Genomic DNA, 16930 nt, shown 5'->3' on the forward strand with positions numbered 1-16930 from the left:
ATCACCAGAGGGCTGAGTCTGCTCAACAAGGGGTCCAGCGATTTGACTTAAGCAGAGGAGGATATGGTCGTGTTCAGAAGACCCTCTGGCTGCTGTGTGGAGAGCGAGCTGGAAGGGAAGAAGGAAGCAGCTCAGAGATGGCAGTTCCCAAGCTGTGCCATGCTCCATCTGTCACCCTTCTCTCTGCCATTTGTTTTTCCACAAGTTTTGAATTGCTTAGGCATAACTTTTCTTCTTAATGTTTACTATTGGAGTTCTAGGGCTTGATCTTGAAACGGCGGGCTTTTCTAACTGCTGGTGAAAGAATGCTCATCATGAAGAAAGAAAAATGTTGCCTCCTTCCCTGCAGCAGCAGAAAAGCAGACACTATTCCACATCCTAAAACCAACTTTGAAAATGCCTAGATTTGGAAGATGAATGCCCTGCCCTATAAGTAAGTTTGACTTTTAGCTTCTAAAGTGTTTATATTTCTAATCAACTGCCCAACTAGATAAGATTTTAAATGACTGCTTTATTTTCTTTTTTGTAGATGGACACAATATCTTTATTTGTTTATCTTTATGTGGTGCTGAGGATCAAACCCAGTGCCTCACATGTGCTAGGCAAGCACTCTACCACGGAGCCACAACCCCAGCCCAACTGCTTTATTTTCTAAAAGCAATAGGAAGCTGAGTATGGTGGCACACATCTGTAGTCCCAGCAACTTGGGAGACTGAGGCAGGAGGATGGCAAGTTCAAGGCCATCCTCAGTGACTTAGCAAAACACTGTCTCAAAAATCAAAAGGGATGGGGATATAGCTGAGTGGCAGAGTGCCTCTGAGTTCAATCTCCAATACCACATACACACACACACACAAAAAAAAAATGAAAATGAAAATGAAAAATAGAAAAGCAATTGGCACTGAGGTTTTTTCCTTAAACCTAAAGAAGCACATTAACTCTCCCCTCATTTTTCTTTATAAGAAAAATATATCACTTCTAGTTCTTATTTAAATGGAGTTTGGTACTTTCTATTGTTGAACCAAGGAGATTCCTAGGGCGCTTTTGCAAAAGCAGATGAGAGGTGCTGCAGGTTTGGGGGTGGAGAGGATGAGAGAACTGGGAATTGGCTGGAATCAGGACAGAGTTTAGAAGCAGAACTGATAGGACTTGGGGAAAAACTGAACTGAGCGTGGGAGGTGAGTGGGCAGTGAGGGATGATTCCCAGGTTCTTTGCATGAATAACATGGAAGAATGCCCATGGAAAGAAGTGGAAGACAGAATGACCCTTTGGAAATTTGTGTATCCCACAATCAGTGATATCAAGGTACTCTTTATGCAAAATTTCACTCCTCAGAGGCCCTGGGTGAAACTTAAAGGTCATTGGCATGGCACTAAATGACTAAGGTCATTCTGCATGGCACTAAAGGAGATGGGGGTGGGTGAGGGTGACACAGCATCTCGGTGACTCAGGAGGCGGATTTTCCTCCCCACATGTCTCTGATGATGGATTGGGACATGAATGGAGGGAGAACTCCCTTCCAGAGGCTCCAAAAAGGAGGAGTTTTGCTGGAGCTCCATTCAGTTGTCTTCTCTGAATGCTGGGAACTGGGGGTGGCATGAGGGTGGGGGAATATTTCACATGACATGGAAACTGTGACATCAGATTATTTGGGGGAAAAGTAAGAACAGGGCTGAACAGCCTAAGAGAAATGAATTCTCCTTGAAAGACTAAATATACAAACAGATAATAGTCAGACCATATGTAAAAATAGAACTTGGGCTCACAATCTGCAACCACCAGTTCAGGAAGTTATACCACAGCCCCTGTGACAATCAGCCCCAAATAGCTGGGACTTACTAACTGTCAGCTCCTCTAATTTGTGTCTTCCTTCTAACTTAGAACCAACCATGAAAAGCCAAATATGTGCCCCTAATCAAAAGGATGCTCCCCTTCTAGTTAGATTGCCCCAAGAGACCTCCATGCCAACCCCATTCAGTCAGGACACACCCAAAGCCTTCCCTTTGGTCCACTAACAAGCTTCCTGACCCCTCTGTCTGCCTTTGAGTCTCTACCAAATGCAGGTAGTGGTAACTGATTCCTTTGCTATTGCAAGCTCTGAGTAAATAGCCTTTATTTGCTTTCATTGTGTGTTCTTCATTTATTCCACACCTGGCCCCATCTGGACCCTCATCAAAGCTACCCTGCGGGAGACTTGTGAAGGTGGAAGGCAGATGTTTGCCTTGAGCTCTATTTATCAGGCTGACTCTCCATCAGAGGCTATGTGGCAACATCTGGCAATCAGTAAAAACCTGCTCAGCATAGTACAGAAGGATGACAAATAGTAGGAGGGCTGTCTGCTGGGTCAGGCTCCAAGAAACAGCTGTTTAAAGGTGTGTGCATGTGTGCACACATGTGCTTTCCTGAAATCATTTGCTTTCTTTGTGGAAAGCAACCCCATATGGATATGGGTATACTCCTAGGGTTTGGAGCTATATGCATGGCTGCTTGGTTATGTTCTCCTTCTCAGAGAACATGCAGAGTATGTGTGTGGTCATTGGAAAATGAGTCTTATTCTGGCATTATCACTCTGTGGGACTTTGGACCAGTCATTGGACTTGCTGGGTCTGAATTCTCTCATGCTTATTTCTATGCTGCAGTGTTGATCTAAGTGTGGTTCTTACTTCAGGGGCATGCGAGGTTCCTGAAGAACACGCTAAGCATTCCAATTTCTGGACTCTACCTCAGAATTCATGAACAGAACTTCTGGGCTGGGAATCAGCATGACTAGCCAGGTTCACAGATGACTTGTCTGCCCATTCAATTTTGAGAACTTCAGGGTTACTACATCTTAGGTACACAAGAGATTATAATAATGATCAAGACCCAAGGCCCCTCCTCACTGAGGACTTATGTACAAATACACCCAAGGCAAAGCAAACAGCAATAAACACAGAAATTGAGAACCAAGTGCTGTGGATGAGATGGATTCCAGCCTGGGAACTCTGAGAAGGTAGCATTCCAGGGGGAGGTATAATTTCAATAATCATCCAGACTTCAGGAAAGACACAGAGGGGACCATCAAGCACAAAGACACTGTCTCTGTTAACTTTTGCTGCCTAAAAAAATTATCCCAATACTTTGTGCTTAAAAGACCCCACTATTGGGCTGGGATGTGGCTCAAGTGGTAGCGTGCTTGCCTGGCATGCGTGCGGCCCGGGTTCGATCCTCAGCACCACATACAAACAAAGATGTTGTGTCCGTCGAAAACTAAAAAAAGATAAATATTAAAATTCTTTCTCTAAAAAAAAAAAAGACCCCACTATTTATTAGGTTCCATGGATCTGGACCAGATATGACGATTGATTTCTTTATTTTTCTTCTTCTTTCTTGCTTCCTCCTCCTTTTCTTTCCTCCTCCTCCTCCTTCTCCTGTTTTTTTTTTTTTAACCGGGGATTGAACTCAAGGGCAGAGCACTGAGCTACATCCTCAGCCCTTTTTAATTTCTAAGACAGAGTCTCACTAAGTTGTTTTAGGGCCTTGCTAAGTTGCTACAGCTGGCTTCAAACCTGTGATCCTCCTGCCTCAGCCTCCATTGCTGTGTCTCCATGCCTGCCTGTATGGCTGGTTTCAACCTGACTTACTGAAGCCAGCTGGCAGGGCAGCTGGTGAGTGGCTGGTCTCGAATGGCTTCATTCACACCTCCAGGGTTGGGTCACTTTTAACCGGGATGATTGGGAACCCAGACCATGTGGTCATCCAGCAGGATAGCCTGGGCTTCTGCACATGGTGGAGGCAGAGTTTCAAGAGTCAGAGAAGAGCTTGCAAGGTTTCTTGATGCCTAGGCTTTGAACTTACACATCCTCACTTCTCTTGGTCAAAGCAAGTCATGGGCTAGAGCAGATTTTAGGTGTAGAAAAATAGCATCCTTTTCTTGCTGGGACAAGATGCAAAATATAGTAGCTATCTTGGAATGTACCACAGACCCTAAAGTAGGAAAATGCTGTACAGTTTCCCAGAACACAGGAGAACGAGGTATTGGTGGCAGCAATGAGAGACCTGAGAGCTATGACTGTGTCCAAAGCCTCACTGTAACTGGCTCTCTCCCTTAACTGTTGAACACGCAGAGGGAGGGGCAGCTCCGTCAGAGGCCTGCTGGGAGAGGGGCATTCTAGAGGGGAGGAATATTTTATCATTGACAAAGTTTAGAATCACCAATGCCGGGATTCTTTGAAAAACTAGACCAACTTTTAGCCAGGCTCATTTTTCATTTTAAATTCCCTACAGAGTTGGTCCTTGTTGCTGGCTCCCAAAGCAGATCCTGTCCACAGAGCCTCCCTTGGTTCACTGCTGTCAAAAGCAAATCCTAATCCACAGACGGGAGCCCTGCCTGGAGAGCTGATATTAGGGAAGATGAAAGTTTTTTTTTGTTGTTGTTGTTTTCCCTTCTTTAGTGAAAGAAACATAAATTCAATGCTTTGTCCATAGGTCGCTGATTACAGTTACGTGGGCCTGTCCAAAAAGCTCGTCTAGGTGTCAGCTGCTCATGGGATGAACCATATTATCTCTTTCACGGATGAGGGACCTGAGGGGCCCAGGGACTTGCCCAAGGCCATCCAGCTAAGGAGAAAGAAACCTGGGGTTTGACTTGGAATAGGTGAATCTGGAGAAAGGGAGGTGTCTCTGTCCCACGGACCATTTGAGGAAATGGGAGCCCCTGTAGATGTGGTTTGTGGTGCTGAGTTGATACTGTGGAAAGCCTGGCCTCAAGTAGGGGAGGCGGATGCACAGTTAACAGCCTGCCTTGGGGAGAGCAGTAGTCCTGAATTATAGTGTTTGCTGGTTACTGTGGTGTAAATGCTCCCATCGTGGCCCACCGCGTACTGTCCACGTGATGCCCCTGAATGAAGCTGAGCCTGCTGCAGCACACCGGCCGAGGGGTGTGAGTTAAGAAGTGAGCCTGACACCCCAGCAGGAATGGGGCAACGCTCCTGGCTGACGGTGGCCTCCAGCTGGTTCAGAGTGCCCAGAAGTCTCCAGCAGCCTGCACAGTCCTATGGCTTCTCGGTTACCCCTTTCTGAAGAGTTTGAACCATTGCAGCTAAGAAGCCCTGGCAGGGTATGGGGGAAAGAGGGGAGAGTGTCTCTTCTTATCCTCTACCTCAGAAGGAAAAGCATCCAAGATCCTGAAGAGTCTGAGTTTTAAAAAGAACTGGTTTCAAGATGGTGGAAAGGGAGGCGGGTCTGATGGAGGAGCCTGAGGAGGATGAGTTTCCAGGTTACAGGGGCCCAGAAGGAGAAGGGGATAGACAGGCAGCTAGAAGTAATGGGAACCTCTGTTTTTACTGTATTTTCTTAGGCTCTGAATGTGTCTGAAACCCTGTCATCACAGGGTCAGTTGCGTGAACTGTCTTCTTATTTCCTATATTTTTGAGGTTCCTGGCATTTCTGGCCTTGTTGACTGAGGAGACCCTGCTCTTCCTAGGGCTACCCAATTCTTAAAGCTATCAAAGAGTTCCCAGAGTACATCTTTCAGGTGTAAACTAACCATCCCAGAGCCCTGGATTTATTATTACGCCTGTCCTAATCAACCGAGGAACCAAGTACCAGACAACTAGGGCCAGCTCCTCTGCCCCAAAGCCCACCAGGATGACTGAACCTCTCTAACCCCAAGCTGTTTACCCTCTCACGCCCGGCCTTACCCACAGAGGCCTCAGTGAGGCTCTGGCCCAGAACTTTCCTTCATTATTTGCTTTTGACTCAAGAATTACCTGACTTGAGGGGTAGTTAGGTGGCCCCAGGCCTAACGAGGGCTGTGCAGGACCCTTGGGTAAGAAGTGTAATCCCTGGGGCTGTGAGGTCCAGGAGTCCCATCACAGTCCCAGGACTGGGCTTGGTCAGGGCCGAGGTGGGGACCACAACAGCCCCCTCTCCACACCCTGATGAAACTCTGTTGGGGTGGGGTTAGGTCCCAACAAATCCTGTCTAACCCAGGCTCAGGTGCTCAGCCTCCTCTGATAGCCTTAGTCCAGGTCTGTCTGGGAGCTTTGCTTAGACTAGGATCACTCCAAAGTCTAGGGGGCAGCTGATCCTCCGGGACCCCCGGGCACAGCAGACATGACTTTAGATACTAGAAGGCGTGGTTCCAGTTGTTGACTTCACCATTTAGCCACCGTGCCCCACACCCCACTCCATTTTCTCTCAAGGCCTCCTCACACGAGAACATTTTGTTCAATATACTCCCACGCACTGCTCCCTGTGCAGCTTGTTCCTGCCACTTAGCTCGTCACCAGGTCCCCTCCCTGGCATTGAGACGGAGGCAGAGTGAACGTTGTGTCAGCATCACGGGGGTGGGGGATGCAGTCCACAGGCCGCAGGACCCACGGTGGGCAGGTGTCTGAAAGATGCAGAAAGCTCCTCCCTATCCTTGCAGCCCTGCCCTGTCCTTAGAGTGGCTGCTCCGGAAAAGAGAAAGAGGCTGACCTGAGGATCCCTGTTCTGTTCATTTCCTCCTTGTTCCCCAATAATTGACCGGGAGATGAAGATGAGCTCTGCCTCTTAGAAGGAGCCAGATGCTTCCAAAGGATTGTGGCTGCTGCTAACAGTGGGCCTGTTTGTCCTACAAAGCCCCGTCTGATTGTCCCCAGTGCAGGTGGCAGCTGGTGTGATGGGACCCTAATTGGAAGAGGATCCTGTGACCTCCAAACCAATTAAATGATTTCTCCAGAGCTGGGAACAGCTGGTGTGGCCCAACCCTGTGATTGCTCTGGGAAACAGGTGATTTTATTTTATTTTTCCTCCCACAGAAGTCATCTCTGCGACCTTAGGAGGTATTGACTGTGGGTGCTGTTCAGGTCCAGAAAATTGGCCTCAGGAGGAGCAAGAAAAGTGACATTAGCAACTTGGCTTTTTCAACAGCGGCTCTAATGAGGCAGAGCTGGATTGTTGGGTGAATCGTTGCTTCCAACTCTCAGAAAAGTGGTCCACGCTAGAAATAGAAGGTACCTGGGACACGTTTCTTTCATGCAGAGGATTGGGGGTGGGGAGAATCGTGTTTGAAACCTAAACCGTGTCACTGGAACTGCATTGGAAAGCATCCCTTGAGAATATTTTGGGCAATAGAACTGATCCGAATCTTGACTGTAGCTATGATCACACAATTCTATCCATCTGTCAAAACTCACAAAGCTGTAAACATCAAAGGGTCCATTTTACTATCTGTAAATTATTCCTAATTTTAAACACATACAAAACACACATACACAGTGGTCCGGAGCCAGCGAGCCAGTGTCCTCACCCAGACCTGGGCAGACCCCGGTGTGGTCTGAGGTGAACCCTATGTCCTGTCCATACCTCCCAAGATTCCCTCGTGGACTTTTTTAAAAACAGGGAGAAGGAGTAAGAAACACCAACATAGAACTATGAAAGCTCAGAGAGTGGATGTCCAGCCTACACCCAAAGGATGCATTCAGGATCTTGGGATTTTTAAGTGCCTCTGCCCCTTGGTAATAGATTGAGGCTGCTGCCATGAATTTAGTCTTAGTCTCTTCCCTCCTTCACCATATGGTCCTTGAGAACACTCTCTCCCCTGCCATATTTACCCTCGACCTTTTGTCTATCCCCACCCCTGCCCACAGAGGCTGGGATTCTCATGGTAACATTACCGGGACACGGTCAATAGGCTCCTCTCTCTCCCACACAGGGGTCAACCTGGAAGTGTGGCCCTGGGCTTTGACTGCCTCCTGCCACCCCTCCGTCATTCCCTGGGAATGTGTGTGTGTGCGTGTGTCCACAGAGGAAGGAGCATGGAACTTGGAACTGTGCTTTGCTCCAGCCACTCTGGTGGGTGAGATTCCATGATGTTGCTGGGTTGGAAGCAAATCACTAAGCCTCTTTGGTTTCTCTTCAGCAGGATGCGGGGAGTTGGATAAGAAACCTCCTAAGGACTCATTGTGGAGCACTTAAGCATTCAAGCCCTACTTAATATGTTTTACTGACAGCTCCCCAGAGGATGGGACCTCATGACTTTCATCTTTTGATTTCCTACAGGAAGCTCTGCGGCGTTCACACATGAATGCCCAATCGCTGCTTGCCAAATGAGTTATTAGTAAATCCATTTCTCATGGGAAAAAGAACCGAGCTATTGTGAGGCTGCTAGGGGTGAGCAGGAATGGGAGTAGCAGGGTGACGAGAGAGGGAGGTGACTATAAAAAGACCCTGATTCGCAACTGACCCAGAGGTGTCCATACCATCATACAACTCTATAAGGATGTAAATTCCCCCTCCCCTGTGTGGGTGGGGCTACAGAAGGAACCCCATCTTAGGAAGGTGGGCAAGTTACTTAGAGCTACCAAAGGGTACCACTGATCATCCCCGCATTTCAGAAGGAGGCCCTGCACTCACTCCTGTGGTTTTACGGACACATGCCATATTTTCAAGGCAGTGCAGGTGCCTACAAGCTGCTCCCCCAAATGGTCAGCAGCTGCACAAACTCCAGGCCCAAAGAAGCATGGCTACCTGCCACTCCACGGTTTCACACCATTGCAAGCTCCCACCCCCTCCTAATGCAAGCTTGAAACCTAACCATGTAGGCATGTTTCAGGCCGCAGGTGTCTGCCCACCCTCTCTCTGAGATATATCTCACTTTTTCTTGCCTTTCTCTTGCCTTGCTGTAAACCACTCTCATTGCTGTCCCTGCCTCGCTGAGCAACGGCCCCAGTCTCAGGCATTCCACTCAAGGACCAAGGACCGCTCCGCAGCCGACTCGCAAACTCTGAAAACACTATACCCTGCTTCCCAGGAAGAAGCAGTGGGTTAACTCAGAGCCCAGCGCAGGCCTCTGGAACAGCAGCCGGCTCCCCTGGACCATTTCTAACATGGCTGTATTTCTAAATGCTTCTGTCCTAATGGAAACTCTGGCTGTGACTATGCCCACCCACAGAAAGACAGACGGTGGCCCTGCCCTCCCCTGTGTTCTGTCCCTGGCACCAACACTGAATTATTCCGTTCCCTGTATAGCATCGATGGGGCCTGAGGTTGTCCCCTCTGGAGGGGAAAATTAGGAGGCACAGCAGAGAGCTATTTTGCAAAGCTTTCCTGGAATTGATTTGGCTAGGGGACATTAATTTTTAAAGTATCCCTTCTTGAACATTGGCAAAGCAGACAGACTACCAAAAAAAAAAAAAAAAAAAAAAAAAAAAAAAAGGCTAGGATAGGGACACCTTCCTTCTGCCTTTTAGATTACCCAGGAGGCTGCACATCCCATAAAGGCATCATGATTCCCCGGTGATTCAGGAAGTGAGCTGTACCCGGCACAGCTGCCCATTCTGCACCTGTGTTGGCTCCTTGGACTGCCATCTGGTCATCACAGTTCCAGAGGGTGAAAGTTAAAAATCAAGTGTCCCATGCTTTTTCTTTTCTCTCTCTTCCTCCCTCACTCTCTCCCTCTCTTTCTTTCTGAACCAAGGGAGGATTCTCTCCCTTGAATCCTTCTCAAGAATCCTGAATTCTTCCTATCTTCTGGTGGTCACAGGCCGTCCTTGGCAGTCTTGACATCATGCCAGCCTGCATGATATGGCCATCATCTGTGTGTTTGTGTCTCTTCGTTCACATGACTTTCTTAGCAAAGAATTTAAGATTTAGCCGGGTGTAGTGGTGCATGCCTGTAATCCCAGCGGCTGGGGGAAGCTGAGGCAGGAGGATTGCAAGTTCAAAGCCAACCTCAGCAACAGCGAGGCCCTAAGCAACTCAGTGAGACCCTGTCTCTAAATAAAATACAAAATAGGGCTGGGGATGTGGCTCAGTGGTCAAGTGCCCCTGAGTTCAATCCCTGGTACAAAAAAATAAGAATAAAAAAGAATACAGATTTAGATTTAGGGCTCATGCTAATCCAGGATGGTTTCGTCTGGACTAACTACATCTATAGAGATCCTATTTTCCAAATAGGGTCCAAGTTGACCTAACTGGGAGTGGGGTCCCACTCAACCTCACACTGTCATCCTGAGATTCACTCACTCCAGGTCTGTGGAGGCTCTTGGCACCACATAGAGGTTATGTTGGAATCACAGTGAGGCAAATTGCTTGCCATGAGTGACTCCATCTTGTGAGAACATTTTGTGGGAAGCGGCACAGGGGAAAGGGTTATGTCAGGTTAAGGACGTTGCTGCACACAGCCAAGATTTATCTAAGTTCGGCAAACAGAACATCCCAGAAAGATAGAACACTGCTCCAAAGAGAAAGTTTGTTAGACACAAAATATTAACATATTGTACTAAACCTTAGGGACGATGATTACCAGTTAGTTATTTTTGTCCTTCCACCCTCCAACAGAAGTTTTTGAATCAAATAACAGAAGTTAGTGAGATAAAATTGGCCACTTTATTGGGAAATTCTGGGCCTTCGACCAAAAGTTTCTACTGTTAATTAGAAACAGACACACCCACAACCTCCCCTGGGTCCAGGATGGAGTCGGATGATGTCAGTGCGGTGGAGAGAAGCTGGTGTGGTGGTGGAGGGGTCTCCTCCATCTTCCTCTGGCCAGCCTCGTGCCTCCTGTCCCCACCATATTACGAGTCTTGGGAAGAACTACCTGTGCAAGCAGCTAAAAAACTGGTGTTTCAAAGGAAAGTGTACCAAATCTAAATTGATTTTAGGTAACGTCCTGATAGGTATATTACGTAAAATGGATAAGAAAAATATGCTAGTTTGAGGTTGTGCAGAAATCTTGTCATGCTGGGGAACTTAATGTGATGGCTTCTCTGGGTATCTCTAATACGGATCACAGTCCTGGCGTGGGTGCAGGTCAGGGAGCTGCAATCTGTCGTGTGGCCGAGGGAGACAAAACATCAGTCCACACTCAGATCTCCTCCACCGTCTCCACTGTGTCTTTTAGAGCTGGCTCTTCATCAGGACAAGACAAAGGTATAGATGCTTCATTGAAAACTGCCTTTCCTGAGTCATCTAGGATGACTCTCCAACCTGATTGTCCCTTGTCACACTGGTTTTTGGAACCAATGATCAGTTTCTTTATAGAATGTCCTGCATTTTGTGAGATTGTTTCTTTATAGCGACAGTGTATTCCTCTTTCATGCAAACTGAAGTTGGGACTCAAGTCTTGATTCGATTCATTTTTTTTTTTTTTTGGCAAGAATACAGATTTTTTAAAATGATCTTTTTCTGATAACAAAACTAATTCAAATTCATTGTAGGAAAATTTAAAGCAAGTGTACGCGCACGCGCGCGCGCGCACACACACACACACACACACACTAAAAATAGCCCATAATCCTATGATCCCAAGGAAAACTATGTTCACTGAATTTCTTCCCAGTCTTTTCTTCTCTGCATGTATATAAAGAGAGAATGGCCAAAGAATGAATAAATATTCTTTTTAAGAACAAAATTCTGACTATGATAGTTTCTCTATGGCATAAGAGTGGGTTCTATCCATTGTTTGACCAGTTTTCCTACTGTAAGTTGTTTGAGTAATTCCCAATGCTCTAAAGATACAGATTGTATACTTTGATGAGAAACATCAATGTATACAACCTTATCTATCTTTTTTACAAATGGAAATACTGGACCAGTATAATGCATGAGACTTTCCACGCACATTGACAAAATGCCATTATTGTATAAACTGGTGCAGCTACTAGCCATGAATGAGCTCCTTTTACCAAAGCTTCACCATTTTACCAAAACTTCACCAAACCAGGATTTGCTTTAAAAATTTTATAATAGATGAAAATATAATGGTGTCCAATTTTAGTTTTCATACCTGACTATTTAAGGAATCAGAGCAAACTTCCATATGTTCATTAGAAGTGTTTCTTTTTAGTCTAATCTATAGATCTTGTTGATTTGTGGAATCTTAACCATATAAGGAGAGTAAATCTGTGTAGAGGCATGGCATAGAGAAAGCTCTTGGCATGGTGCTTGGCACAGGTGAGATGCACACTGTCTTTGCAGAGGTCCAATCAGGGGATCTCAGTAACCCCCCAGGACATGTTCCCTCCTGCAATCACAGGGACTCTGTAATCAACCCCCAGGATGAAGCTTGGCGCTCCTCCTGACCTTGCCTCCCCACCTCCCACTCCATTCTTTCCTCTCACTCCAGCTGTTCCTCCTGGGCTCAGACCCATCTGGATTTGCCTCTTGGCTGAACTGCCCATGTACACTGGCCTGATCTGCAAAGGTGCACCCAGCCCTGCCCTGAAATCACGGTCAGTATTAGATGCCTGGCTGAGACGACGTCACTTCTGAAAGCAGCAGAGGGTGGGAGCTGGGGTGGGAAAGGAGGGAGGTGCTGATCTAAGGCACGAGGACATCCTGGGCAGCCCAGTAATATCCCACCAGGATACTTTTTAAAATTCTGTAATGGGAAGTAGAGAGAAAGTAATTTTCTATTTTAAAAAATAGCATGCCGAGAGAGCATTTTTTTTCCCTCTGTGTTCCCAGAGTGGTTTCTCTACAGCTTTCTTCTGAGGTTTCTACATAGCAGTCACTGCCAACTTGTCTGTCTCCTCCAATCAGACTGTGAGTGCCAGGAAGATGGAGGACACTTTCCCTGTTTATCTTACAGTCTCTGTCGCCCTGTGCAGTATCTGGCACATAGAACGTTCTGGAATGAATCACTGACTCTCCTTCTGTAAAAGGCTAGAGTAGTCAGAAGGCTCGAAGGGAAGAGCAAGAAACCCAGACATTACTGACGTCAGGTCCCTTCAGACGTTGATGTGCTGCTCTTGATGGCTGTCCATCTGCAAACTGCAGATTGAAGTCCAGGGACCCCCGTGTTGCCAGCTGTCCCCAGGTCTTCACCTCCGTATCCTAAGTCACATTCAGCTCATCTTGTCATGGATACAGCACTTCAGCTCCGAGAAAGAGAGAGACAAAGAAAGAAGGGGGGGGTGCAGCTAGGGAGGGCCACCGAGCTACCCTGGTGGCCACCAGGAACAGGAAATTAGATTCAAAGCAAAGAATATGTAGGTGGAGGGGGCTTTGGAGAAGGCTTTGGGCCAGCTTGACAGCCTGATCTAGGTCCTCCCCACCCACCTGCAAGTTTTAAATCATTTAAGCTCTCTTCATAGTAAATGTTCTCAAAAGAAAACAGTCTTGTCAGAAACCCACGGTGGACAAAGAGAGAAATAGAAATCAATCAATTCCCTCTTTATTTTCACTCCTGGCCCCAAGTTGGCAAAATACTCTCCCCATATCTGGGCTCTTCCCAGGATAGAGTCGGCTGCTAGGAATAGGTTCAGGAACACACCCACCATCCCAGTCCAGACCAGAACAATTCCCTCCGCCTACGAAATCGCCCTGCCTCAGTGGAGCTGTTCCCTCCCCCACAGACTCCGGCGCCTCTGGCCTGCTTTCCGCCATTGGAGTTTCTAGAATATCACATAAATGTACTCATGTAACGCATCATCTTTTGTGTTTGATCTCTTTGACTTGGGCATCGTGTTTTGGAGATTCATCTGTGTTCCATAGATTGCTCTCTTTTCTCTTTTTAGCCAAGTAGTATTCCATTATGTACATACGTACAAGTTAAATTTGAATATTTATTTTTAAACTGAAAATAGATTATGTTGTAAAATAAATAATTTCTGTTTAAATTTATTAAAAACATAAAAACTATATATTAATGGGATACCATGTGATGTTTCGAGAATGCATACATTATATGATATTTAAATCAGGGTAAACATCTAACTCTTCAGACATTTATCATTTTCTTTTTAGTGAAAAGATTCAAAATCTCTTTATCAAGGGGAGAAGTGCTGGGGAGTGATATTGGACAAATTGTGTTGTTATTTTGGGTGCATGCATGGATATGTAACAAATCCCTTCATTGTATACAACTATAATGCACCAATAAAAATGTGGAAAAATAAACCTATTAAAATAAAAATAAAACCCTTTTTCTAGTTTTTTTTAAAAATGTACAGTACATTATTATTCTTTGTAATCTGCAATTTATTGAATGATTCACCAGTTGATGGACACTTGGGCTCTTCCCAGTTGGGGGGGGTGACTATTTCAGATGACTGGCCATTTATATATCTTCCTCAATGAAATGTCTGTTCAAATCTTCTACTTATTTTTGTGTTGGATTGTTTTTTTAAATTATTGAATTATATAATGCTAAATTTTTGCCAACTGAATTTCCCCTATGGCCCAGTCTGAGAAATAAATATCTGGTTTCTGACTTAACTGCTTTATAGTACTTAAAGAGACAGATTTAATAAGAATAAAATTCAAAATATGTCCCCATGCAAGTCTCACTGACCTTCACAAAGTTATCTCCAATTAATTATGCATTTAAAAAACTACACACAAAAAAAGTGTGTGATCTGAGCCCTAAACCTGGTCAACATGACTTCTGTTTCCCTTTTTCAAGAACAAACTCATAGCAATTACCTGTGTAGGAAAAACCCCAGTAGTCACTGACAGCTACTTTTTCTTATCTCAACAAATCTGACCAACCACTACCAAATCCCTCAGCTTCTTGGCACGGTGATGGGTCAATGCTGCAAGTGAGACAATTCTTAGCTGCAGGAAATTTATACCTTGGCTTACATTCCTGGAGTTTCTGATCCTAACATAGAGTCCTACACATTCCAGAGGACTTTTCTGTACAGCTCATCTCTGCCTCTGTGTTTCATCCAAATCCCTACATGACAGGACGCAGAATAAACTTCGTAAGGTTGATAACTTAATAGAAGTTCCCATCTGTAGGCAGCTTACTGTGTGCCTGGCCTTGGGGACTTTGAGTTCACTGCCTCCCTTTAGTCTTCACATAAACCCTGACCCTGAGAAGGGGCTGCTAATACTGTTCCCACTCACAGGTGTGGAAGTTGAGGGTTACAGAGAAGTAACTGACGATTCCAAGACCCTGCTTGGGGCAGGACCAGAGTTCAACCACCAGACTTCAGAGCTGTTGACCACTCTGGGGCATTATCTCTCATTCTGTGTGTCACCATTGCATAATCTATTCAGCCAGACATGGCAGTGCTTACACGGTAACGGTAGCCTCTTGTGATGGGCGCATGGGTTGGGCTCTCCTCGCTTATTTGCCCTCACTGTATTTGGAGAGTTGGAAAACTGACCCTGCATTTCCCAGTCTGCCTGGCTGCAGATCTGGAGGTGACTGAGGTTCTGCGGGTGAGATGCTTCCATACAGTTTAGAAAAGATCCGTGAGTTAAATTGTGTCCCCTAGAAGGATATGTTGAAGTTCTAAAGTCAAATGCCCCAAGGATGTGACCTTGTTTAGAAATAGGGTTTTTGCAGTCGTAGTCAAGTTAAAATGAGATCCTAGGGTGGAACTCCCCTCTCATATGACTGGTCTCTTTATAGGAAGAGGAAAATGCCATGGGAAGACACATGGGGACAGTGCCATGGGATGACAGAGGCAGAGTTCAGAGCAATGTGCTGTAAATCAAGGAATGCCGTGAATTGGTGGCCACCATCACACTAGCAAGAGGCATGGAAGGATTCTACCCAGAGTCTCTGAGGGTCTCCAGATGGCCCTGTGGTGACCTTGACTTCAGATGTCCAGCCTCCCAAACTGTGAAGGAATCATCCCCTATTGTTTTAGGTCGCCCAGTTGGTGGTACTTTGTTTTGGAAGGCACAGGAAAAAATCCAGGAGGTGGCATGGAACCGAAAGGGTGACGGTCAAGCTGCAATAGGTTTGAGCAACTGCAGGAGCCAGCTCCAGCTGCTGTCATTACAGCTTCATGGCAACAGTGTCCTGACTCAACCACAGGATCTGGAAACCTCCAATCTAGAGCTGGCCCCTGGACTCCACTTCCCCACTGCTTCTAATGACTTGTGTGCACACCTACTTCCCTGTATTAGATCCTTTTCAGCTCTGTTTCCTGTACTGAACCCTGACTGACACACACACTCATGCTACTAAATGTCTGGAAGACTTAAAAGAGAAGAGTCTCATACAGAAGTCCAGGTGAGCTGAAATAGAAATGCAGACGTGGGGCGGAGGATGTTGTCCCTGCCTTGACCTGCCGCTCTCCCCTCTCTGATCTGCAGGTGAAGCCACCTTCCCTCCCTTTGACAGACTGTAGACAGAGCTCATACCCTAATTGTGCCCCCACCCAGGTTTGCAACCTGGGCCCGCTTGTTCTTCTGTTAACCTGTTCACTCTGGAAACTATGTCTTTCAAAATCCTGCACTAGCAGGGCTGGGGATGTGGCTCAAGCGGTAGCGCGCTCGCCTGGCATGCGGGCGGCCTGTTGTGTCTGCCGAAAACTAAAAAATAAAAATTAAAGATTCTCTCTCTCTCTCTCTCTCTCTCTCTCTCTCTCTCTCAAAAATAAATAAATAAATCTTCTCTGTTAAAAAAAAAAATCCTGCACTAGCTAGATGCGGTGGCACATACCTGTGATCCTAGTGGCTCAGGAGGCTCCTGAGTTCAAAGCCAGCCTCAGCAACTTAGGTCCTAAGCAATTTAGCAAGACTCATCTCAAAATAAAAAGTGGTGGGGATGTGGCTCAGTGGTTAAGTACCCCTGGGTTCCATCCCCAGTATCAAAACAACCACCAACAAATTCTATCCACTGTGTAGTTTTAAGTTCCATTTGGCCAAAATGGAAGTTCTACATGATCTGAGAGGTAGAAGCAAAGCAGCAACTCTGAAGGTTGTTGTTGGGGCAGAGGTACAAGAAATGGTCTGAGGGCACACTCCTGTCTGCCCCGATGTCCCAGTTCTCCCCATCAGTGCCAGACCCACTGGCCACTACCCAGTCATGCTTTACTGTGAACTCCGCTGTGTGGGTCACACTTTACAATGGCAAATCCCTTCTCTTTATGCCCTATTTTTCCTTGTGTCCTAAGACGAAGGGCTCCCTCTGCTTGGAATCCCTGCATTTTTTCCTTTTTCAGGGCTTCATACCCTTCCTCCTGGAAACAGGATGCAAGAAGGTAGATTTAGTTTCAA

Source organism: Callospermophilus lateralis, chromosome 1, assembly GCF_048772815.1.
Source record: "Callospermophilus lateralis isolate mCalLat2 chromosome 1, mCalLat2.hap1, whole genome shotgun sequence".
Classification (NCBI taxonomy): domain Eukaryota; kingdom Metazoa; phylum Chordata; class Mammalia; order Rodentia; family Sciuridae; genus Callospermophilus; species Callospermophilus lateralis.